Below are 24,819 nucleotides of genomic sequence, written 5' to 3'. Positions count from 1 at the left end.
CAACTCACTCAAAAATGATGCCAAACTGTTGCAAATGCTCCCGTGAATGCTTTGGCGAAGGAAACAGAAGGCTTTTTATCACAGGAGAAGAAATCAGCCCTCGACAACTTAACCGGCAGAAAAAGATTTTTTTGAAAAAATCCCTAATCCCCGGGGTCACAATTTCAGCAAAAATCTGACTTGTGGCAATTCACTCAAAAATGATGCCAAACTGATGCAAATGCTCCCCTGAAAGCTTTGGCGGTCAAAACAGAAAGCTTGTTATAACAGGAGAAGAAATCAGCCCTCGACAACTTAACCGGCAGAAAAAGATTTTTTTGAAAAAATCCCTAAGCCCCGGGGTCACAATTTCAGCAAAAATCTGACTTGTGGCAATTCACTCAAAAATGATGCCAAACTGTGGCAAATGCTCCCCTGAAAGCTTTGGCGGTCAAAACAGAAGGCTTTTTATCACAGGAGAAGATATCAGCCCTCGACAACATAACCGACAGAAAAACATATTTTTGAACAAATCCCTAAGCCCCGGGGTCACAATTTCTGAAAATATCTGACTTGTGGCAATTCACTCAAAAATGATGTCAAACTGTGGCAAATGCTCCCCTGAAAGCTTTGGCGGTCAAAACAGAAGGCTTTTTATCACAGGAGAAGAAATCAGCCCTCGAAAACTTAACCGACGGAAAAAGATTTTTTTGAAAAAATCCCTAAGCCCCGGGGTCACAATTTCAGCAAAAATCTGACCTTGGGGAATTTACTCAATAATGATGCCAAACTGTTGCAAATGCTCCCCTGAATGCTTTGGCGAAGGAAACAGAAGGCTTTTTATCACAGGAGAAGAAATCAGCCCTCGACAACTTAACCGGCAGAAAAAGCTTTTTTTGAAAAAATCCCTAAGGCCCGGGGTCACAATTTCAGCAAAAATCTGACTTTTGGAAACTCACTCAAAAATGGTGCTAAACGGTTGCAAATGCTCCCCTGAATGCTTTGGCGGTCAAAACAGAAGGCTTTTTATCACAGGAGAAGAAATCAGCCCTCGACAACTTAACCGGCAGAAAAAGATTTTTTTGAAAAAATCCCTAAGCCCCGGGGTCACAATTTCTGAAAAAATCTGATTTTGGGGAATTTACTCAAAAATGATGCCAAACTGTTGCAAATGCTCCCCTGAATGCTTTGGCGAAGGAAACAGAAGGCTTTTTATCACAGGAGAAGAAATCAGCCCTAGACAACTTAACCGGCAGAAAAGGATTTTTTTGAAAAAATCCCTAAGCCCCGGGGTCACAATTTCAGCAAAAATCTGACTTTTGTCAACTCACTCAAAAATGATGCCAAACTGTTGCAAATGCTCCCGTGAATGCTTTGGCGAAGGAAACAGAAGGCTTTTTATCACAGGAGAAGAAATCAGCCCTCGACAACTTAACCGGCAGAAAAAGATTTTTTTGAAAAAATCCCTAATCCCCGGGGTCACAATTTCAGCAAAAATCTGACTTGTGGCAATTCACTCAAAAATGATGCCAAACTGATGCAAATGCTCCCCTGAAAGCTTTGGCGGTCAAAACAGAAAGCTTTTTATCACAGGAGAAGAAATCAGCCCTCGACAACTTAACCGGCAGAAAAAGATTTTTTTGAAAAAATCCCTAAGCCCCGGGGTCACAATTTCAGCAAAAATCTGACTTGTGGCAATTCACTCAAAAATGATGCCAAACTGTGGCAAATGCTCCCCTGAAAGCTTTGGCGGTCAAAACAGAAGGCTTTTTATCACAGGAGAAGATATCAGCCCTCGACAACATAACCGACAGAAAAACATATTTTTGAACAAATCCCTAAGCCCCGGGGTCACAATTTCTGAAAATATCTGACTTGTGGCAATTCACTCAAAAATGATGTCAAACTGTGGCAAATGCTCCCCTGAAAGCTTTGGCGGTCAAAACAGAAGGCTTTTTATCACAGGAGAAGAAATCAGCCCTCGAAAACTTAACCGACGGAAAAAGATTTTTTTGAAAAAATCCCTAAGCCCCGGGGTCACAATTTCAGCAAAAATCTGACTTTTGGCAATTTACTCAAAAATGATGCCAAACTGTTGCAAATGCTCCCGTGAATGCTTTGGCGAAGGAAACAGAAGGCTTTTTATCACAGGAGAAGAAATCAGCCCTCGACAACTTAACCGGCAGAAAAAAAATTTTTTGAAAAAATCCCTAAGCCCCGGGGTCACAATTTCAGCAAAAATCTGACTTGTGGCAATTCACTCAAAAATGATGCCAAACTGTTACAAATGCTCCCCTGAACGCTTTGGCGAAGGAAACAGAAGGCTTTTTATCACAGGAGAAGAAATCAGCCCTCGACAACTTAACCAGCAGAAAAAGCTTTTTTTGAAAAAATCCCTAAGCCCCGGGGTCACAATTTCAGCAAAAATCTGACTTTTGTCAACTCACTCAATAATGATGCCAAACTGTTGCAAATGCTCCCGTGAATGCTTTGGCGAAGGAAACAGAAGGCTTTTTATCACAGGAGAAGAAATCAGCCCTCGACAACTTAACCGGGGTCACAATTTCAGCAAAAATCTGACTTTTGGGAATTTACTCAAAAATGATGCCAAACTGTTGCAAATGCTCCCCTGAAGGCTTTGGCGGTCAAAACAGAAGGCTTTTTATCACAGGACAAGAAATCAGCCCTCGACAATTTCACCGGCAGAAAAAGATTTTTTTGAAAAAATCCCTAAGCCCCGGGGTCACAATTTCTGAAAATATCTGACTTGTGGCAATTCACTCAAAAATGATGCCAAACTGTGGCAAATGCTCCCCTGAAAGCTTTGGCGGTCGAAACAGAAGGCTTTTTATCACAGGAGAAGAAATCAGCCCTCGAAAACTTAACCGACGGAAAAAGATTTTTTTGAAAAAATCCCTAAGCCCCGGGGTCACAATTTCAGCAAAAATCTGACCTTGGGGAATTTACTCAAAAATGATGCCAAACTGTTGCAAATGCTCCCCTGAATGCTTTGGCGAAGGAAACAGAAGGCTTTATATCACAGGAGAAGAAATCATCCCTAGACAACTTAACCGGCAGAAAAAGATTTTTTTGAAAAAATCCCTAAGCCCCGGGGTCACAATTTCAGCAAAAATCTGACTTTTGTCAACTCACTCAATAATGATGCCAAACTGTTGCAAATGCTCCCGTGAATGCTTTGGCGAAGGAAACAGAAGGCTTTTTATCACAGGAGAAGAAATCAGCCCTCGACAACTTAACCGGGGTCACAATTTCAGCAAAAATCTGACTTTTGGGAATTTACTCAAAAATGATGCCAAACTGTTGCAAATGCTCCCCTGAAGGCTTTGGCGGTCAAAACAGAAGGCTTTTTATCACAGGACAAGAAATCAGCCCTCGACAATTTCACCGGCAGAAAAAGATTTTTTTGAAAAAATCCCTAAGCCCCGGGGTCACAATTTCAGCAAAAATCTGACTTGTGGCAATTCACTCAAAAATGGTCCTAAACGGTTGCAAATGCTCCCCTGAAAGGGTTGGCGATCGAATCAGAAAGCTTTTTATCACAGGAGAAGAAATCAGCCCTCGACAACATAACTGACAGAAAAACATAATTTTGAAAAAATCCCTAAGCCCCGGGGTCACAATTTCTGAAAAAATCTGACTTTGGGGGATTTACTCAAAAATGATGCCAAACTGTTGCAAATGCTCCCCTGAAAGCTTTGGCGGTCGAAACAGAAGGCTTTTTATCACAGGAGAAGAAATCAGCCCTCGACAACTTAACCGGCAGAAAAAGATTTTTTTGAAAAAATCCCTAAGCCCCGGGGTCACAATTTCTGAAAAAATCTGACTTTGGGGAATTTACTCAATAATGATGCCAAACTGTTGCAAATGCTCCCCTGAATGCTTTGGCGAAGGAAACAGAAGGCTTTTTATCACAGGAGAAGAAATCAGCCCTCGACAACTTAACCGGCAGAAAAAGATTTTTTTGAAAAAATCCCTAAGCCCAGGGGTCAAAATTTCAGCAAAAATCTGACTTTTGGCAATTTACTAAAAAAATGATGCCAAACAGTTGCAAATGCTCCCCTGAAAGATTTGGCGGTCAAAACAGAAGGCTTTTTATCACAGGAGAAGAAATCAGCCCTCGACAACTTAACCGGCAGAAAAAAGATTTTTTTGAAAAAATCCCTAAGCCCCGGGGTCACAATTTCAGCAAAAATCTGACTTGTGGCAATTCACTCAAAAATGATGCCAAACTGTTACAAATGCTCCCCTGAACGCTTTGGCGAAGGAAACAGAAGGCTTTTTATCACAGGAGAAGAAATCAGCCCTCGACAACTTAACCGGCAGAAAAAGATTTTTTTGAAAAAATCCCTAAGGCCCGGGGTCACAATTTCAGCAAAAATCTGACTTTTGGCAACTCACTCAAAAATGGTGCTAAACGGTTGCTAATGCTCCCCTGAATGCTTTGGCGGTCAAAACAGAAGGTTTTTTATCACAGGAGAAGAAATCAGCCGTCGACAACTTAACCGGCAGAAAAAGCTTTTTTTGAAAAAATCCCTAAGCCCCGGGGTCACAATTTCTGAAAAAATCTGACTTTGGGGGATTTACTCAAAAATGATGCCAAACTGTTGCAAATGCTCCCCTGAAAGCTTTGGCAGTCGAAACAGAAGGCTTTTTATCACAGGAGAAGAAATCAGCCCTCGAAAACTTAACCGACGGAAAAAGATTTTTTTGAAAAAATCTCTAAGCCCCGGGGTCACAATTTCAGCAAAAATCTGACCTTGGGGAATTTACTCAAAAATGATGCCAAACTGTTGCAAATGCTCCCCTGAATGCTTTGGCGAAGGAAACAGAAGGCTTTTTATCACAGGAGAAGAAATCATCCCTAGACAACTTAACCGGCAGAAAAAGATTTTTTTGAAAAAATCCCTAAGCCCCGGGGTCACAATTTCAGCAAAAATCTGACTTTTGTCAACTCACTCAATAATGATGCCAAACTGTTGCAAATGCTCCCGTGAATGCTTTGGCGAAGGAAACAGAAGGCTTTTTATCACAGGAGAAGAAATCAGCCCTCGACAACTTAACCGGGGTCACAATTTCAGCAAAAATCTGACTTTTGGGAATTTACTCAAAAATGATGCCAAACTGTTGCAAATGCTCCCCTGAAGGCTTTGGCGGTCAAAACAGAAGGCTTTTTATCACAGGACAAGAAATCAGCCCTCGACAATTTCACCGGCAGAAAAAGATTTTTTTGAAAAAATCCCTAAGCCCCGGGGTCACAATTTCAGCAAAAATCTGACTTGTGGCAATTCACTCAAAAATGGTCCTAAACGGTTGCAAATGCTCCCCTGAAAGGGTTGGCGATCGAATCAGAAGGCTTTTTATCACAGGAGAAGAAATCAGCCCTCGACAACATAACTGACAGAAAAACATAATTTTGAAAAAATCCCTAAGCCCCGGGGTCACAATTTCTGAAAAAATTTGATTTTGGGGGATTTACTCAAAAATGATGCCAAACTGTTGCAAATGCTCCCCTGAATGCTTTGGCGAAGGAAACAGAAGGCTTTTTATCACAGGAGAAGAAATCAGCCCTAGACAACTTAACCGGCAGAAAAAGATTTTTTTGAAGAAATCCCTAAGCCCCGGGGTAACAATTTCTGAAAATATCTGACTTTTGGGAATTTACTCAAAAATGATGCCAAACTGTTGCAAATGCTCCCCTGAAAGCTTTGGCGGTCGAAACAGAAGGCTTTTTATCACAGGAGAAGAAATCAGCCCTCGACAACTTAACCGGCAGAAAAAGATTTTTTTGAAAAAATCCCTAAGCCCCGGGGTCACAATTTCTGAAAAAATCTGACTTTGGGGAATTTACTCAATAATGATGCCAAACTGTTGCAAATGCTCCCCTGAATGCTTTGGCGAAGGAAACAGAAGGCTTTTTATCACAGGAGAAGAAATCAGCCCTCGACAACTTAACCGGCAGAAAAAGATTTTTTTGAAAAAATCCCTAAGCCCCGGAGTCAAAATTTCAGCAAAAATCTGACTTTTGGCAATTTACTAAAAAATGATGCCAAACAGTTGCAAATGCTCCCCTGAAAGATTTGGCGGTCAAAACAGAAGGCTTTTTATCACAGGAGAAGAAATCAGCCCTCGACAACTTAACCGGCAGAAAAAAGATTTTTTTGAAAAAATCCCTAAGCCCCGGGGTCACAATTTCAGCAAAAATCTGACTTGTGGCAATTCACTCAAAAATGATGCCAAACTGTTACAAATGCTCCCCTGAACGCTTTGGCGAAGAAAACAGAAGGCTTTTTATCACAGGAGAAGAAATCAGCCCTCGACAACTTAACCGGCAGAAAAAGATTTTTTTGAAAAAATCCCTAAGGCCCGGGGTCACAATTTCAGCAAAAATCTGACTTTTGGCAACTCACTCAAAAATGGTGCTAAACGGTTGCTAATGCTCCCCTGAATGCTTTGGCGGTCAAAACAGAAGGTTTTTTATCACAGGAGAAGAAATCAGCCGTCGACAACTTAACCGGCAGAAAAAGCTTTTTTTGAAAAAATCCCTAAGCCCCGGGGTCACAATTTCTGAAAAAATCTGACTTTGGGGGATTTACTCAAAAATGATGCCAAACTGTTGCAAATGCTCCCCTGAATGCTTTGGCGAAGGAAACAGAAGGCTTTTTATCACAGGAGAAGAAATCAGCCCTAGACAACTTAACCGGCAGAAAAAGATTTTTTTGAAAAAATCCCTAAGCCCCGGGGTCACAATTTCAGCAAAAATCTGACTTTGGGGAATTTACTCAAAAATGATGCCAAACTGTTGCAAATGCTCCCCTGAATGCTTTGGCGAAGGAAACAGAAGGCTTTTTATCACAGGAGAAGAAATCACCCCTCAACAACTTAACCGGCAGAAAAAGATTTTTTTGAAAAAATCCCTAAGCCCCGGGGTCACAATTTCTGAAAATATCTGACTTGTGGCAATTCACTCAAAAAGGATGCCAAACTGTGGCAAATGCTCCCCTGAAAGCTTTGGCGGTCGAAACAGAAGGCTTTTATCACAGGAGAAGAAATCAGCCCTCGAAAACTTAACCGACGGAAAAAGATTTTTTTGAAAAAATCCCTAAGCCCCGGGGTCACAATTTCAGCAAAAATCTGACTTTGGGGAATTTACTCAAAAATGATGCCAAACTATTGCAAATGCTCCCCTGAATGCTTTGGCGAAAGAAAAAAAGAAGGCTTTTTATCACAGGAAAAGAAATCATCCCTAGACAACTTAACCGGCAGAAAAAGATTTTTTTGAAAAAATCCCTAAGCCCCGGGGTCACAATTTCAGCAAAAATCTGACTTTTGTCAACTCACTCAATAATGATGCCAAACTGTTGCAAATGCTCCCGTGAATGCTTTGGCGAAGGAAACAGAAGGCTTTTTATCACAGGAGAAGAAATCAGCCCTCGACAACTTAACCGGCAGAAAAAGATTTTTTTGAAAAAATCCCTAATCCCCGGGGTCACAATTTCAGCAAAAATCTGACTTGTGGCAATTCACTCAAAAATGATGCCAAACTGATGCAAATGCTCCCCTGAAAGCTTTGGCGGTCAAAACAGAAAGCTTTTTATCACAGGAGAAGAAATCAGCCCTCGACAACTTAACCGGCAGAAAAAGATTTTTTTGAAAAAATCCCTAAGCCCCGGGGTCACAATTTCAGCAAAAATCTGACTTGTGGCAATTCACTCAAAAATGATGCCAAACTGTGGCAAATGCTCCCCTGAAAGCTTTGGCGGTCAAAACAGAAGGCTTTTTATCACAGGAGAAGATATCAGCCCTCGACAACATAACCGACAGAAAAACATATTTTTGAACAAATCCCTAAGCCCCGGGGTCACAATTTCTGAAAATATCTGACTTGTGGCAATTCACTCAAAAATGATGTCAAACTGTGGCAAATGCTCCCCTGAAAGCTTTGGCGGTCAAAACAGAAGGCTTTTTATCACAGGAGAAGAAATCAGCCCTCGAAAACTTAACCGACGGAAAAAGATTTTTTTGAAAAAATCCCTAAGCCCCGGGGTCACAATTTCAGCAAAAATCTGACTTTTGGCAATTTACTCAAAAATGATGCCAAACTGTTGCAAATGCTCCCGTGAATGCTTTGGCGAAGGAAACAGAAGGCTTTTTATCACAGGAGAAGAAATCAGCCCTCGACAACTTAACCGGCAGAAAAAAATTTTTTTGAAAAAATCCCTAAGCCCCGGGGTCACAATTTCAGCAAAAATCTGACTTGTGGCAATTCACTCAAAAATGATGCCAAACTGTTACAAATGCTCCCCTGAACGCTTTGGCGAAGGAAACAGAAGGCTTTTTATCACAGGAGAAGAAATCAGCCCTCGACAACTTAACCAGCAGAAAAAGCTTTTTTTGAAAAAATCCCTAAGCCCCGGGGTCACAATTTCAGCAAAAATCTGACTTTTGTCAACTCACTCAATAATGATGCCAAACTGTTGCAAATGCTCCCGTGAATGCTTTGGCGAAGGAAACAGAAGGCTTTTTATCACAGGAGAAGAAATCAGCCCTCGACAACTTAACCGGGGTCACAATTTCAGCAAAAATCTGACTTTTGGGAATTTACTCAAAAATGATGCCAAACTGTTGCAAATGCTCCCCTGAAGGCTTTGGCGGTCAAAACAGAAGGCTTTTTATCACAGGACAAGAAATCAGCCCTCGACAATTTCACCGGCAGAAAAAGATTTTTTTGAAAAAATCCCTAAGCCCCGGGGTCACAATTTCTGAAAATATCTGACTTGTGGCAATTCACTCAAAAATGATGCCAAACTGTGGCAAATGCTCCCCTGAAAGCTTTGGCGGTCGAAACAGAAGGCTTTTTATCACAGGAGAAGAAATCAGCCCTCGAAAACTTAACCGACGGAAAAAGATTTTTTTGAAAAAATCCCTAAGCCCCGGGGTCACAATTTCAGCAAAAATCTGACCTTGGGGAATTTACTCAAAAATGATGCCAAACTGTTGCAAATGCTCCCCTGAATGCTTTGGCGAAGGAAACAGAAGGCTTTATATCACAGGAGAAGAAATCATCCCTAGACAACTTAACCGGCAGAAAAAGATTTTTTTGAAAAAATCCCTAAGCCCCGGGGTCACAATTTCAGCAAAAATCTGACTTTTGTCAACTCACTCAATAATGATGCCAAACTGTTGCAAATGCTCCCGTGAATGCTTTGGCGAAGGAAACAGAAGGCTTTTTATCACAGGAGAAGAAATCAGCCCTCGACAACTTAACCGGGGTCACAATTTCAGCAAAAATCTGACTTTTGGGAATTTACTCAAAAATGATGCCAAACTGTTGCAAATGCTCCCCTGAAGGCTTTGGCGGTCAAAACAGAAGGCTTTTTATCACAGGACAAGAAATCAGCCCTCGACAATTTCACCGGCAGAAAAAGATTTTTTTGAAAAAATCCCTAAGCCCCGGGGTCACAATTTCAGCAAAAATCTGACTTGTGGCAATTCACTCAAAAATGGTCCTAAACGGTTGCAAATGCTCCCCTGAAAGGGTTGGCGATCGAATCAGAAAGCTTTTTATCACAGGAGAAGAAATCAGCCCTCGACAACATAACTGACAGAAAAACATAATTTTGAAAAAATCCCTAAGCCCCGGGGTCACAATTTCTGAAAAAATCTGACTTTGGGGGATTTACTCAAAAATGATGCCAAACTGTTGCAAATGCTCCCCTGAAAGCTTTGGCGGTCGAAACAGAAGGCTTTTTATCACAGGAGAAGAAATCAGCCCTCGACAACTTAACCGGCAGAAAAAGATTTTTTTGAAAAAATCCCTAAGCCCCGGGGTCACAATTTCTGAAAAAATCTGACTTTGGGGAATTTACTCAATAATGATGCCAAACTGTTGCAAATGCTCCCCTGAATGCTTTGGCGAAGGAAACAGAAGGCTTTTTATCACAGGAGAAGAAATCAGCCCTCGACAACTTAACCGGCAGAAAAAGATTTTTTTGAAAAAATCCCTAAGCCCAGGGGTCAAAATTTCAGCAAAAATCTGACTTTTGGCAATTTACTAAAAAATGATGCCAAACAGTTGCAAATGCTCCCCTGAAAGATTTGGCGGTCAAAACAGAAGGCTTTTTATCACAGGAGAAGAAATCAGCCCTCGACAACTTAACCGGCAGAAAAAAGATTTTTTTGAAAAAATCCCTAAGCCCCGGGGTCACAATTTCAGCAAAAATCTGACTTGTGGCAATTCACTCAAAAATGATGCCAAACTGTTACAAATGCTCCCCTGAACGCTTTGGCGAAGGAAACAGAAGGCTTTTTATCACAGGAGAAGAAATCAGCCCTCGACAACTTAACCGGCAGAAAAAGATTTTTTTGAAAAAATCCCTAAGGCCCGGGGTCACAATTTCAGCAAAAATCTGACTTTTGGCAACTCACTCAAAAATGGTGCTAAACGGTTGCTAATGCTCCCCTGAATGCTTTGGCGGTCAAAACAGAAGGTTTTTTATCACAGGAGAAGAAATCAGCCGTCGACAACTTAACCGGCAGAAAAAGCTTTTTTTGAAAAAATCCCTAAGCCCCGGGGTCACAATTTCTGAAAAAATCTGACTTTGGGGGATTTACTCAAAAATGATGCCAAACTGTTGCAAATGCTCCCCTGAAAGCTTTGGCAGTCGAAACAGAAGGCTTTTTATCACAGGAGAAGAAATCAGCCCTCGAAAACTTAACCGACGGAAAAAGATTTTTTTGAAAAAATCTCTAAGCCCCGGGGTCACAATTTCAGCAAAAATCTGACCTTGGGGAATTTACTCAAAAATGATGCCAAACTGTTGCAAATGCTCCCCTGAATGCTTTGGCGAAGGAAACAGAAGGCTTTTTATCACAGGAGAAGAAATCATCCCTAGACAACTTAACCGGCAGAAAAAGATTTTTTTGAAAAAATCCCTAAGCCCCGGGGTCACAATTTCAGCAAAAATCTGACTTTTGTCAACTCACTCAATAATGATGCCAAACTGTTGCAAATGCTCCGGTGAATGCTTTGGCGAAGGAAACAGAAGGCTTTTTATCACAGGAGAAGAAATCAGCCCTCGACAACTTAACCGGGGTCACAATTTCAGCAAAAATCTGACTTTTGGGAATTTACTCAAAAATGATGCCAAACTGTTGCAAATGCTCCCCTGAAGGCTTTGGCGGTCAAAACAGAAGGCTTTTTATCACAGGACAAGAAATCAGCCCTCGACAATTTCACCGGCAGAAAAAGATTTTTTTGAAAAAATCCCTAAGCCCCGGGGTCACAATTTCAGGAAAAATCTGACTTTTGGTAATTCACTCAAAAATGGTCCTAAACGGTTGCAAATGCTCCCCTGAAAGGGTTGGCGATCGAATCAGAAGGCTTTTTATCACAGGAGAAGAAATCAGCCCTCGACAACATAACCGACAGAAAAACATAATTTTGAAAAAATCCCTAAGCCCCGGGGTCACAATTTCAGAAAATATATGACTTTTGGGAATTTACTCAAAAATGATGCCAAACTGTTGCAAATGCTCCCCTGAAAGCTTTGGCGGTCGAAACAGAAGGCTTTTTATCACAGGAGAAGAAATAAGCCCTCGACAACATAACCGACGGAAAAAGATTTTTTTGAAAAAATCCCTAAGCCCCGGGGTCACAATTTCAGCAAAAATCTGACTTTGGGGAATTTACTCAAAAATGATGCCAAACTGTTGCAAATGCTCCCCTGAATGCTTTGGCGAAGGAAACAGAAGGCTTTTTATCACAGGAGAAGAAATCATCCCTAGACAACTTAACCGGCAGAAAAAGATTTTTTTGAAAAAATCCCTAAGCCCCGGGGTCACAATTTCAGCAAAAATCTGACTTTTGTCAACTCACTCAATAATGATGCCAAACTGTTGCAAATGCTCCCGTGAATGCTTTGGCGAAGGAAACAGAAGGCTTTTTATCACAGGAGAAGAAATCAGCCCTCGACAACTTAACCGGGGTCACAATTTCAGCAAAAATCTGACTTTTGGGAATTTACTCAAAAATGATGCCAAACTGTTGCAAATGCTCCCCTGAAGGCTTTGGCGGTCAAAACAGAAGGCTTTTTATCACAGGACAAGAAATCAGCCCTCGACAATTTCACCGGCAGAAAAAGATTTTTTTGAAAAAATCCCTAAGCCCCGGGGTCACAATTTCAGCAAAAATCTGACTTGTGGCAATTCACTCAAAAATGGTCCTAAACGGTTGCAAATGCTCCCCTGAAAGGGTTGGCGATCGAATCAGAAGGCTTTTTATCACAGGAGAAGAAATCAGCCCTCGACAACATAACTGACAGAAAAACATAATTTTGAAAAAATCCCTAAGCCCCGGGGTCACAATTTCTGAAAAAATTTGATTTTGGGGGATTTACTCAAAAATGATGCCAAACTGTTGCAAATGCTCCCCTGAATGCTTTGGCGAAGGAAACAGAAGGCTTTTTATCACAGGAGAAGAAATCAGCCCTAGACAACTTAACCGGCAGAAAAAGATTTTTTTGAAGAAATCCCTAAGCCCCGGGGTAACAATTTCTGAAAATATCTGACTTTTGGGAATTTACTCAAAAATGATGCCAAACTGTTGCAAATGCTCCCCTGAAAGCTTTGGCGGTCGAAACAGAAGGCTTTTTATCACAGGAGAAGAAATCAGCCCTCGACAACTTAACCGGCAGAAAAAGATTTTTTTGAAAAAATCCCTAAGCCCCGGGGTCACAATTTCTGAAAAAATCTGACTTTGGGGAATTTACTCAATAATGATGCCAAACTGTTGCAAATGCTCCCCTGAATGCTTTGGCGAAGGAAACAGAAGGCTTTTTATCACAGGAGAAGAAATCAGCCCTCGACAACTTAACCGGCAGAAAAAGATTTTTTTGAAAAAATCCCTAAGCCCCGGAGTCAAAATTTCAGCAAAAATCTGACTTTTGGCAATTTACTAAAAAATGATGCCAAACAGTTGCAAATGCTCCCCTGAAAGATTTGGCGGTCAAAACAGAAGGCTTTTTATCACAGGAGAAGAAATCAGCCCTCGACAACTTAACCGGCAGAAAAAAGATTTTTTTGAAAAAATCCCTAAGCCCCGGGGTCACAATTTCAGCAAAAATCTGACTTGTGGCAATTCACTCAAAAATGATGCCAAACTGTTACAAATGCTCCCCTGAACGCTTTGGCGAAGGAAACAGAAGGCTTTTTATCACAGGAGAAGAAATCAGCCCTCGACAACTTAACCGGCAGAAAAAGATTTTTTTGAAAAAATCCCTAAGGCCCGGGGTCACAATTTCAGCAAAAATCTGACTTTTGGCAACTCACTCAAAAATGGTGCTAAACGGTTGCTAATGCTCCCCTGAATGCTTTGGCGGTCAAAACAGAAGGTTTTTTATCACAGGAGAAGAAATCAGCCGTCGACAACTTAACCGGCAGAAAAAGCTTTTTTTGAAAAAATCCCTAAGCCCCGGGGTCACAATTTCTGAAAAAATCTGACTTTGGGGGATTTACTCAAAAATGATGCCAAACTGTTGCAAATGCTCCCCTGAATGCTTTGGCGAAGGAAACAGAAGGCTTTTTATCACAGGAGAAGAAATCAGCCCTAGACAACTTAACCGGCAGAAAAAGATTTTTTTGAAAAAATCCCTAAGCCCCGGGGTCACAATTTCAGCAAAAATCTGACATTGGGGAATTTACTCAAAAATGATGCCAAACTGTTGCAAATGCTCCCCTGAATGCTTTGGCGAAGGAAACAGAAGGCTTTTTATCACAGGAGAAGAAATCACCCCTCAACAACTTAACCGGCAGAAAAAGATTTTTTTGAAAAAATCCCTAAGCCCCGGGGTCACAATTTCTGAAAATATCTGACTTGTGGCAATTCACTCAAAAAGGATGCCAAACTGTGGCAAATGCTCCCCTGAAAGCTGTGGCGGTCGAAACAGAAGGCTTTTATCACAGGAGAAGAAATCAGCCCTCGAAAACTTAACCGACGGAAAAAGATTTTTTTGAAAAAATCCCTAAGCCCCGGGGTCACAATTTCAGCAAAAATCTGACTTTGGGGAATTTACTCAAAAATGATGCCAAACTATTGCAAATGCTCCCCTGAATGCTTTGGCGAAAGAAAAAAAGAAGGCTTTTTATCACAGGAAAAGAAATCATCCCTAGACAACTTAACCGGCAGAAAAAGATTTTTTTGAAAAAATCCCTAAGCCCCGGGGTCACAATTTCAGCAAAAATCTGACTTTTGTCAACTCACTCAATAATGATGCCAAACTGTTGCAAATGCTCCCGTGAATGCTTTGGCGAAGGAAACAGAAGGCTTTTTATCACAGGAGAAGAAATCAGCCCTCGACAACTTAACCGGGGTCACAATTTCAGCAAAAATCTGACTTTTGGGAATTTACTCAAAAATGATGCCAAACTGTTGCAAATGCTCCCCTGAAGGCTTTGGCGGTCAAAACAGAAGGCTTTTTATCACAGGACAAGAAATCAGCCCTCGACAATTTCACCGGCAGAAAAAGATTTTTTTGAAAAAATCCCTAAGCCCCGGGGTCACAATTTCTGAAAATATCTGACTTGTGGCAATTCACTCAAAAATGATGCCAAACTGTGGCAAATGCTCCCCTGAAAGCTTTGGCGGTCGAAACAGAAGGCTTTTATCACAGGAGAAGAAATCAGCCCTCGAAAACTTAACCGACGGAAAAAGATTTTTTTGAAAAAATCCCTAAGCCCCGGGGTCACAATTTCAGCAAAAATCTGACCTTGGGGAATTTACTCAAAAATGATGCCAAACTGTTGCAAATGCTCCCCTGAATGCTTTGGCGAAGGAAACAGAAGGCTTTTTATCACAGGAGAAGAAATCATCCCTAGACAACTTAACCGGCAGAAAAAGATTTTTTTGAAAAAATCCCTAAGCCCCGGGGTCACAATTTCAGCAAAAATCTGACTTTTGTCAACTCACTCAATAATGATGCCAAACTGTTGCAAATGCTCCCGTGAATGCTTTGGCGAAGGAAACAGAAGGCTTTTTATCACAGGAGAAGAAATCAGCCCTCGACAACTTAACCGGGGTCACAATTTCAGCAAAAATCTGACTTTTGGGAATTTACTCAAAAATGATGCCAAACTGTTGCAAATGCTCCCCTGAAGGCTTTGGCGGTCAAAACAGAAGGCTTTTTATCACAGGACAAGAAATCAGCCCTCGACAATTTCACCGGCAGAAAAAGATTTTTTTGAAAAAATCCCTAAGCCCCGGGGTCACAATTTCAGGAAAAATCTGACTTTTGGTAATTCACTCAAAAATGGTCCTAAACGGTTGCAAATGCTCCCCTGAAAGGGTTGGCGATCGAATCAGAAGGCTTTTTATCACAGGAGAAGAAATCAGCCCTCGACAACATAACCGACAGAAAAATATAATTTTGAAAAAATCCCTAAGCCCCGGGGTCACAATCTCAGAAAATATCTGACTTTTGGGAATTTACTCAAAAATGATGCCAAACTGTTGCAAATGCTCCCCTGAAAGCTTTGGCGGTCGAAACAGAAGGCTTTTTATCACAGGAGAAGAAATCATCCCTAGACAACTTAACCGGCAGAAAAAGATTTTTTTGAAAAAATCCCTAAGCCCCGGGGTCACAATTTCAGCAAAAATCTGACTTTTGTCAACTCACTCAATAATGATGCCAAACTGTTGCAAATGCTCCCGTGAATGCTTTGGCGAAGGAAACAGAAGGCTTTTTATCACAGGAGAAGAAATCAGCCCTCGACAACTTAACCGGGGTCACAATTTCAGCAAAAATCTGACTTTTGGGAATTTACTCAAAAATGATGCCAAACTGTTGCAAATGCTCCCCTGAAGGCTTTGGCGGTCAAAACAGAAGGCTTTTTATCACAGGACAAGAAATCAGCCCTCGACAATTTCACCGGCAGAAAAAGATTTTTTTGAAAAAATCCCTAAGCCCCGGGGTCACAATTTCAGGAAAAATCTGACTTTTGGTAATTCACTCAAAAATGGTCCTAAACGGTTGCAAATGCTCCCCTGAAAGGGTTGGCGATCGAATCAGAAGGCTTTTTATCACAGGAGAAGAAATCAGCCCTCGACAACATAACCGACAGAAAAACATAATTTTGAAAAAATCCCTAAGCCCCGGGGTCACAATTTCAGAAAATATCTGACTTTTGGGAATTTACTCAAAAATGATGCCAAACTGTTGCAAATGCTCCCCTGAAAGCTTTGGCGGTCGAAACAGAAGGCTTTTTATCACAGGAGAAGAAATAAGCCCTCGACAACATAACCGACGGAAAAAGATTTTTTTGAAAAAATCCCTAAGCCCCGGGGTCACAATTTCAGCAAAAATCTGACTTTGGGGAATTTACTCAAAAATGATGCCAAACTGTTGCAAATGCTCCCCTGAATGCTTTGGCGAAGGAAACAGAAGGCTTTTTATCACAGGAGAAGAAATCATCCCTAGACAACTTAACCGGCAGAAAAAGATTTTTTTGAAAAAATCCCTAAGCCCCGGGGTCACAATTTCAGCAAAAATCTGACTTTTGTCAACTCACTCAATAATGATGCCAAACTGTTGCAAATGCTCCCGTGAATGCTTTGGCGAAGGAAACAGAAGGCTTTTTATCACAGGAGAAGAAATCAGCCCTCGACAACTTAACCGGGGTCACAATTTCACCAAAAATCTGACTTTTGGGAATTTACTCAAAAATGATGCCAAACTGTTGCAAATGCTCCCCTGAAGGCTTTGGCGGTCAAAACAGAAGGCTTTTTATCACAGGACAAGAAATCAGCCCTCGACAATTTCACCGGCAGAAAAAGATTTTTTTGAAAAAATCCCTAAGCCCCGGGGTCACAATTTCAGCAAAAATCTGACTTGTGGCAATTCACTCAAAAATGGTCCTAAACGGTTGCAAATGCTCCCCTGAAAGGGTTGGCGATCGAATCAGAAGGCTTTTTATCACAGGAGAAGAAATCAGCCCTCGACAACATAACTGACAGAAAAACATAATTTTGAAAAAATCCCTAAGCCCCGGGGTCACAATTTCTGAAAAAATCTGACTTTGGGGGATTTACTCAAAAATGATGCCAAACTGTTGCAAATGCTCCCCTGAATGCTTTGGCGAAGGAAACAGAAGGCTTTTTATCACAGGAGAAGAAATCAGCCCTAGACAACTTAACCGGCAGAAAAAGATTTTTTTGAAAAAATCCCTAAGCCCCGGGGTCACAATTTCTGAAAATATCTGACTTTTGGGAATTTACTCAAAAATGATGCCAAACTGTTGCAAATGCTCCCCTGAAAGCTTTGGCGGTCGAAACAGAAGGCTTTTTATCACAGGAGAAGAAATCAGCCCTCGACAACTTAACCGGCAGAAAAAAGATTTTTTTGAAAAAATCCCTAAGCCCCGGGGTCACAATTTCAGCAAAAATCTGACTTGTGGCAATTCACTCAAAAATGATGCCAAACTGTTACAAATGCTCCCCTGAACGCTTTGGCGAAGGAAACAGAAGGCTTTTTATCACAGGAGAAGAAATCAGCCCTCGACAACTTAACCGGCAGAAAAAGATTTTTTTGAAAAAATCCCTAAGGCCCGGGGTCACAATTTCAGCAAAAATCTGACTTTTGGCAACTCACTCAAAAATGGTGCTAAACGGTTGCTAATGCTCCCCTGAATGCTTTGGCGGTCAAAACAGAAGGTTTTTTATCACAGGAGAAGAAATCAGCCGTCGACAACTTAACCAGCAGAAAAAGCTTTTTTTTGAAAAAATCCCTAAGCCCCGGGGTCACAATTTCTGAAAAAATCTGACTTTGGGGGATTTACTCAAAAATGATGCCAAACTGTTGCAAATGCTCCCCTGAATGCTTTGGCGAAGGAAACAGAAGGCTTTTTATCACAGGAGAAGAAATCAGCCCTAGACAACTTAACCGGCAGAAAAAGATTTTTTTGAAAAAATCCCTAAGCCCCGGGGTCACAATTTCAGCAAAAATCTGACTTGTGGCAATTCACTCAAAAATGATGCCAAACTGTTGCAAATGCTCCCCTGAATGCTTTGGCGAAGGAAACAGAAGGCTTTTTATCACAGGAGAAGAAATCAGCCCTCGACAACTTAACCGGCAGAAAAAGATTTTTTTGAAAAAATCCCTAAGCCCCGGGGTCACAATTTCTGAAAATATCTGACTTGTGGCAATTCACTCAAAAAGGATGCCAAACTGTGGCAAATGCTCCCCTGAAAGCTGTGGCGGTCGAAACAGAAGGCTTTTATCACAGGAGAAGAAATCAGCCCTCGAAAACTTAACCGACGGAAAAAGATTTTTTTGAAAAAATCCCTAAGCCCCGGGGTCACAATTTCAGCAAAAATCTGACTTTGGGGAATTTACTCAAAAATGATGCCAAACTATTGCAAATGCTCCCCTGAATGCTTTGGCGAAAGAAAAAAGAAGGCTTTTTATCACAGGAAAAGAAATCATCCCTAGACAACTTAACCGGCAGAAAAAGATTTTTTTGAAAAAATCCCTAAGCCCCGGGGTCACAATTTCAGCAAAAATCTGACTTTTGTCAACTCACTCAATAATGATGCCAAACTGTTGCAAATGCTCCCGTGAATGCTTTGGCGAAGGAAACAGAAGGCTTTTTATCACAGGAGAAGAAATCAGCCCTCGACAACTTAACCGGGGTCACAATTTCAGCAAAAATCTGACTTTTGGGAATTTACTCAAAAATGATGCCAAACTGTTGCAAATGCTCCCCTGAAGGCTTTGGCGGTCAAAACAGAAGGCTTTTTATCACAGGACAAGAAATCAGCCCTCGACAATTTCACCGGCAGAAAAAGATTTTTTTGAAAAAATCCCTAAGCCCCGGGGTCACAATTTCAGCAAAAATCTGACTTTTGGCAATTCACTCAAAAATGGTCCTAAACGGTTGCAAATGCTCCCCTGAAAGGGTTGGCGATCGAATCAGAAGGCTTTTTATCACAGGAGAAGAAATCAGCCCTCGACAACATAACCGACAGAAAAACATAATTTTGAAAAAATCCCTAAGCCCCGGGGTCACAGTTTCTGAAAATATCTGACTTTTGGGAATTTACTCAAAAATGATGCCAAACTGTTGCAAATGCTCCCCTGAAAGCTTTGGCGGTCGAAACAGAAGGCTTTTTATCACAGGAGAAGAAATCAGCCCTCGACAACTTAACCGGCAGAAAAAGATTTTTTTGAAAAAATCCCTAAGCCCCGGGGTCACAATTTCTGAAAAAATCTGACTTTGGGGAATTTACTCAATAATGCTGCCAAACTGTTGCAAATGCTCCCCTGAATGCTTTGGCGAAGGAAACAGAAGGCTTTTTATCACAGGAGAAGAAATCAGCCCTCGAAAACTTAACCGACAGAAAAAGACTTTTTTGAAAAAATCCCTAAGCCCCGGGGTCACAATTTCAGCAAAAATCTGACTTTTGGCAATTTACTCAAAAATGATGCCAAACAGTTGCAAATGCTCCCCTGAAAGATTTGGCGGTCAAAACAGAAGGCTTTTTATCACAGGAGAAGAAATCAGCCCTCGACAACTTAACCGGCAGAAAAAGATTTTTTTGAAAAAATCCCTAAGCCCCGGGGTCACAATTTCAGCAAAAATCTGACTTTTGGCAATTTACTCAAAAATGATGCCAAACTGTTGCAAATGCTCCCCTGAATGCTTTGGCGAAGGAAACAGAAGGCTTTTTATCACAGGAGAAGAAATCAGCCCTCGACAACTTAACCGGCAGAAAAAGATTTTTTTGAAAAAATCCCTAAGCCCCGGGGTCACAATTTCAGCAAAAATCTGACTTGTGGCAATTCACTCAAAAATGAGGCCAAACTGTTGCAAATGCTGCCCTGAACGCTTTGGCGAAGGAAACAGAAGGCTTTTTATCACAGGAGAAGAAATCAGCCCTCGACAACTTAACCGGCAGAAAAAGATTTTTTTGCTAAAATCCCTAAGCCCCGGGGTCACAATTTCAGCAAAAATCTGACTTGTGGCAATTCACTCAAAAATGATGCCAAACTGTTGCAAATGCTCCCCTGAACGCTTTGGCGAAGGAAACAGAAGGCTTTTTATCACAGGAGAAGAAATCACCCCTCAACAACTTAACCGGCAGAAAAAGATTTTTTTGAAAAAAATCCCTAAGCCCCGGGGTCACAATTTCAGCAAAAATCTGACTTTTGTCAACTCACTCAATAATGATGCCAAACTGTTGCAAATGCTCCCGTGAATGCTTTGGCGAAGGAAACAGAAGGCTTTTTATCACAGGAGAAGAAATCAGCCCTCGACAACTTAACCGGGGTCACAATTTCAGCAAAAATCTGACTTTTGGGAATTTACTCAAAAATGATGCCAAACTGTTGCAAATGCTCCCCTGAAGGCTTTGGCGGTCAAAACAGAAGGCTTTTTATCACAGGACAAGAAATCAGCCCTCGACAATTTCACCGGCAGAAAAAGATTTTTTTGAAAAAATCCCTAAGCCCCGGGGTCACAATTTCTGAAAAAATCTGACTTTGGGGAATTTACTCAATAATGATGCCAAACTGTTGCAAATGCTCCCCTGAATGCTTTGGCGAAGGAAACAGAAGGCTTTTTATCACAGGAGAAGAAATCAGCCCTCGACAACTTAACCGGCAGAAAAACATTTTTTTGAAAAAATCCCTAAGCCCCGGGGTCAAAATTTCAGCAAAAATCTGACTTTTGGCAATTTACTAAAAAATGATGCCAAACAGTTGCAAATGCTCCCCTGAAAGATTTGGCGGTCAAAACAGAAGGCTTTTTATCACAGGAGAAGAAATCAGCCCTCGACAACTTAACCGGCAGAAAAAAGATTTTTTTGAAAAAATCCCTAAGCCCCGGGGTCACAATTTCAGCAAAAATCTGACTTGTGGCAATTCACTCAAAAATGATGCCAAACTGTTACAAATGCTCCCCTGAACGCTTTGGCGAAGGAAACAGAAGGCTTTTTATCACAGGAGAAGAAATCAGCCCTCGACAACTTAACCGGCAGAAAAAGATTTTTTTGAAAAAATCCCTAAGGCCCGGGGTCACAATTTCAGCAAAAATCTGACTTTTGGCAACTCACTCAAAAATGGTGCTAAACGGTTGCTAATGCTCCCCTGAATGCTTTGGCGGTCAAAACCGAAGGTTTTTTATCACAGGAGAAGAAATCAGCCGTCGACAACTTAACCAGCAGAAAAAGCTTTTTTTTGAAAAAATCCCTAAGCCCCGGGGTCACAATTTCTGAAAAAATCTGACTTTGGGGGATTTACTCAAAAATGATGCCAAACTGTTGCAAATGCTCCCCTGAATGCTTTGGCGAAGGAAACAGAAGGCTTTTTATCACAGGAGAAGAAATCAGCCCTAGACAACTTAACCGGCAGAAAAAGATTTTTTTGAAAAAATCCCTAAGCCCCGGGGTCACAATTTCAGCAAAAATCTGACTTGTGGCAATTCACTCAAAAATGATGCCAAACTGTTGCAAATGCTCCCCTGAATGCTTTGGCGAAGGAAACAGAAGGCTTTTTATCACAGGAGAAGAAATCAGCCCTCGACAACTTAACCGGCAGAAAAAGATTTTTTTGAAAAAATCCCTAAGCCCCGGGGTCACAATTTCTGAAAATATCTGACTTGTGGCAATTCACTCAAAAATGATGCCAAACTGTGGCAAATGCTCCCCTGAAAGCTGTGGCGGTCGAAACAGAAGGCTTTTATCACAGGAGAAGAAATCAGCCCTCGAAAACTTAACCGACGGAAAAAGATTTTTTTGAAAAAATCCCTAAGCCCCAGGGTCACAATTTCAGCAAAAATCTGACTTTGGGGAATTTACTCAAAAATGATGCCAAACTGTTGCAAATGCTCCCCTGAATGCTTTGGCGAAAGAAAAAAGAAGGCTTTTTATCACAGGAAAAGAAATCATCCCTAGACAACTTAACCGGCAGAAAAAGATTTTTTTGAAAAAATCCCTAAGCCCCGGGGTCACAATTTCAGCAAAAATCTGACTTTTGTCAACTCACTCAATAATGATGCCAAACTGTTGCAAATGCTCCCGTGAATGCTTTGGCGAAGGAAACAGAAGGCTTTTTATCACAGGAGAAGAAATCAGCCCTCGACAACTTAACCGGGGTCACAATTTCAGCAAAAATCTGACTTTTGGGAATTTACTCAAAAATGATGCCAAACTGTTGCAAATGCTCCCCTGAAGGCTTTGGCGGTCAAAACAGAAGGCTTTTTATCACAGGACAAGAAATCAGCCCTCGACAATTTCACCGGCAGAAAAAGATTTTTTTGAAAAAATCCCTAAGCCCCGGGGTCACAATTTCAGCAAAAATCTGACTTTTGGCAATTCACTCAAAAATGGTCCTAAACGGTTGCAAATGCTCCCCTGAAAGGGTTGGCGATCGAATCAGAAGGCTTTTTATCACAGGAGAAGAAATCAGCCCTCGACAACATAACCGACAGAAAAACATAATTTTGAAAAAATCCCTAAGCCCCGGGGTCACAATTTCTGAAAATATCTGACTTTTGCGAATTTACTCAAAAATGATGCCAAACTGTTGCAAATGCTCCCCTGAAAGCTTTGGCGGTCGAAACAGAAGGCTTTTTATCACAGGAGAAGAAATCAGCCCTCGACAACTTAACCGGCAGAAAAAGATTTTTTTGAAAAAATCCCTAAGCCCCGGGGTCACAATTTCTGAAAAAATCTGACTTTGGGGAATTTACTCAATAATGCTGCCAAACTGTTGCAAATGCTCCCCTGAATGCTTTGGCGAAGGAAACAGAAGGCTTTTTATCACAGGAGAAGAAATCAGCCCTCGAAAACTTAACCGACAGAAAAAGACTTTTTTGAAAAAATCCCTAAGCCCCGGGGTCACAATTTCAGCAAAAATCTGACTTTTGGCAATTTACTCAAAAATGATGCCAAACAGTTGCAAATGCTCCCCTGAAAGATTTGGCGGTCAAAACAGAAGGCTTTTTATCACAGGAGAAGAAATCAGCCCTCGACAACTTAACCGGCAGAAAAAGATTTTTTTGAAAAAATCCCTAAGCCCCGGGGTCACAATTTCAGCAAAAATCTGACTTTTGGCAATTTACTCAAAAATGATGCCAAACAGTTGCAAATGCTCCCCTGAAAGATTTGGCGGTCAAAACAGAAGGCTTTTTATCACAGGAGAAGAAATCAGCCCTCGACAACTTAACCGGCAGAAAAAGATTTTTTTGAAAAAATCCCTAAGCCCCGGGGTCAGAATTTCAGCAAAAATCTGACTTGTGGCAATTCACTCAAAAATGATGCCAAACTGATGCAAATGCTCCCCTGAAAGCTTTGGCGGTCAAAACAGAAAGCTTTTTATCACAGGAGAAGAAATCAGCCGTCGACAACTTAACCGGCAGAAAAAGCTTTTTTTGAAAAAATCCCTAAGCCCCGGGGTCACAATTTCTGAAAAAATCTGACTTTGGGGAAATTACTCAAAAATGATGCCAAACTGTTGCAAATGCTCCCCTGAATGCTTTGGCGAAGGAAACAGAAGGCTTTTTATCACAGGAGAAGAAATCAGCCCTCGACAACTTAACCGGCAGAAAAAGATTTTTTTGAAAAAATCCCTAAGCCCCGGGGTCACAATTTCAGCAAAAATCTGACTTGTGGCAATTCACTCAAAAATGAGGCCAAACTGTTGCAAATGCTGCCCTGAACGCTTTGGCGAAGGAAACAGAAGGCTTTTTATCACAGGAGAAGAAATCAGCCCTCGACAACTTAACCGGCAGAAAAAGATTTTTTTGCTAAAATCCCTAAGCCCCGGGGTCACAATTTCAGCAAAAATCTGACTTGTGGCAATTCACTCAAAAATGATGCCAAACTGTTGCAAATGCTCCCCTGAACGCTTTGGCGAAGGAAACAGAAGGCTTTTTATCACAGGAGAAGAAATCACCCCTCAACAACTTAACCGGCAGAAAAAGATTTTTTTGAAAAAATCCCTAAGCCCCGGGGTCACAATTTCAGCAAAAATCTGACTTTTGTCAACTCACTCAATAATGATGCCAAACTGTTGCAAATGCTCCCGTGAATGCTTTGGCGAAGGAAACAGAAGGCTTTTTATCACAGGAGAAGAAATCAGCCCTCGACAACTTAACCGGGGTCACAATTTCAGCAAAAATCTGACTTTTGGGAATTTACTCAAAAATGATGCCAAACTGTTGCAAATGCTCCCCTGAAGGCTTTGGCGGTCAAAACAGAAGGCTTTTTATCACAGGACAAGAAATCAGCCCTCGACAATTTCACCGGCAGAAAAAGATTTTTTTGAAAAAATCCCTAAGCCCCGGGGTCACAATTTCTGAAAATATCTGACTTGTGGCAATTCACTCAAAAATGATGCCAAACTGTGGCAAATGCTCCCCTGAAAGCTTTGGCGGTCGAAACAGAAGGCTTTTTATCACAGGAGAAGAAATCAGCCCTCGAAAACTTAACCGACGGAAAAAGATTTTTTTGAAAAAATCCCTAAGCCCCGGGGTCACAATTTCAGCAAAAATCTGACCTTGGGGAATTTACTCAAAAATGATGCCAAACTGTTGCAAATGCTCCCCTGAATGCTTTGGCGAAGGAAACAGAAGGCTTTTTATCACAGGAGAAGAAATCATCCCTAGACAACTTAACCGGCAGAAAAAGATTTTTTTGAAAAAATCCCTAAGCCCCGGGGTCACAATTTCAGCAAAAATCTGACTTTTGTCAACTCACTCAATAATGATGCCAAACTGTTGCAAATGCTCCCGTGAATGCTTTGGCGAAGGAAACAGAAGGCTTTTTATCAC

This window comes from Podarcis gaigeae, assembly GCF_964106915.1.
Source record: "Podarcis gaigeae genome assembly, chromosome: 3".
In the NCBI taxonomy this organism is placed as follows: domain Eukaryota; kingdom Metazoa; phylum Chordata; class Lepidosauria; order Squamata; family Lacertidae; genus Podarcis; species Podarcis gaigeae.
This window is presented reverse-complemented; position numbering follows the sequence as displayed.